A 1670-nucleotide genomic window follows, 5' to 3' on the forward strand; every position below is an offset into this window, starting at 1 on the left:
GGCACAACACGCCGTGTCCCCGTGTCACAATGGCCCCGTGGCACCGCGGGGCGCCGGTGTCACCATGTCCCTTTGTGACTCAGCCCCGGGCTGCGCCGCCGTGCTGGATGGGGCAGGACCGGGCACGGGGCGGCCCCTGCGTTCCGCTCCGGGACATTTATCCCGATGGGAGCGTGTGGGGATCCCAGCGCACCCCATGGGCGCTCCCGGGGCTCTTGGAGCATCCCCGTTCCGTCCCCGAGCTCCCGGCAAGGGCCGCGCTGTCCGCAAATCTCAGCCTTGCTCTGCTGGGCCGCCCACGAGGTGGCGCTCTCTGCCCGCTAATAAAGCCCAATAATTATTAATAATTGTTAATTAGTTCCCCCTCCCCCCCCAGCAAGGACTGCCTGGCCCCGTGGCCACAGGGATGCTTCCACAGCTCCCAACCCGGAGGTTTCCAGCCACACGTGAAAGGCTGGAGGCAGAGACACGAGGGTGCAAAAACACCCCATCACCCCCACCTCCTTAAAAGACAGAGACGCTGCTAATTGATTTTTCAACCCTGAATTTAATACTCCATTATCCTCCAGCTCAGATGCTTTGCCCTCTCCTTGCCCTGCCCTAGCAGACCAGGGAGTCTGTCCCTAAAGGCGTGGCACAAGATTCTGTGGGTCGGGATGTGGACCCTGAGGGGTTCCTGAGTGCCCAAGGCCTGGCTGTGGGGGCTGGGAAAAACCCCCTCCCATCCCCAAGGGGTTTTTCTTTGCCTGCAGCAAGGGGCTTCTGAAATCCCTGCTTGGAAACAAGAGTGGTTTGGGAGGGAAATGTGATAGGGGAGCTGATGGTGCCCTTTGCCAGCCGGCATTAAAAATTCATGTGCATGATGGGCTCTTCCAAATAAGTCCAGGATGGATGAGTTCCTCCCTCCCTGGACAAGCTGGCAGAGCACTCTGGCTGCTCCCCCCTCAGGTGCCACCAGGGTGTCTGTGCCTGGGGACTGGATCTTCTTCTTCAGGGTGTGGGGTGCAGGCTGGGACGAGGGACAGCGTGTCCCACAGGATGGTAGGGCTGGGCTGGCATGGTGACCTGGAGGGCAGGGAGCAAGGTGGGAAGGGGAGTGGAGTCCTGGATGGGGAGGGATGCTGGGTGGGATGTGCGGCGCCCCAGCCATGAGGTACACGGGGTAACCTGGGCAGGGAAGGATGGAGGGAGGCGTGCAAGGTGCCCAAGGGGGATACCCAGGAGGGACCAACAGCTGAGGGCAACACAGCCTGGAACGAGGGGTGAGGAGAGAGGTGGGATGCTGAGCTCTCGGGGGAACAGGCCGGGATGCTGAGCCTCTGCCGGGGATGCTGAGCCGCTGCCGGGGATACTGAGCAGCCGCCGGGGGCCGGGCCGGGCGGGCCGGGGGGCGGCTCCACGTGGCTCATTAGCAGGAGGCAATTTAATATTTTCACCCAAGGTGTTTAAAAATCCCAAGTCTTCGGCTCCAGTTACAAGGAGCTGCGTCACCCCGCGATCACATGGTAATTGTTGCTATTTCCAGGATCCCAGCCTCGCAGAGTGGCACAAGAGCTCTTTCCCCTTTTCTTGTCCTTTTTTCCCCGCCGCCTTTTCCCTTGTTGGCGGCTGTTTTCGGGGCGGTTTCTGCTCGCCCCTGGGCCGGCTCGGCGCTGCCGGCGGGCTCGGGG

The 1670-nt window shown here is 61.8% G+C and overlaps 1 protein-coding gene across 1 annotated transcript in view; it reads left to right on the forward strand.

Moving 5' to 3' along the window:
* The window catches only part of PRKG1 (protein kinase cGMP-dependent 1), a 286803-nt gene that overhangs the window by 913 nt on the left and 284220 nt on the right, over positions 1–1670 (forward strand). The window lies entirely within an intron of this gene.

The sequence above is a fragment of the Geospiza fortis genome, unplaced genomic scaffold, assembly GCF_000277835.1.
Source record: "Geospiza fortis unplaced genomic scaffold, GeoFor_1.0 scaffold284, whole genome shotgun sequence".
NCBI lineage: Eukaryota > Metazoa > Chordata > Aves > Passeriformes > Thraupidae > Geospiza > Geospiza fortis.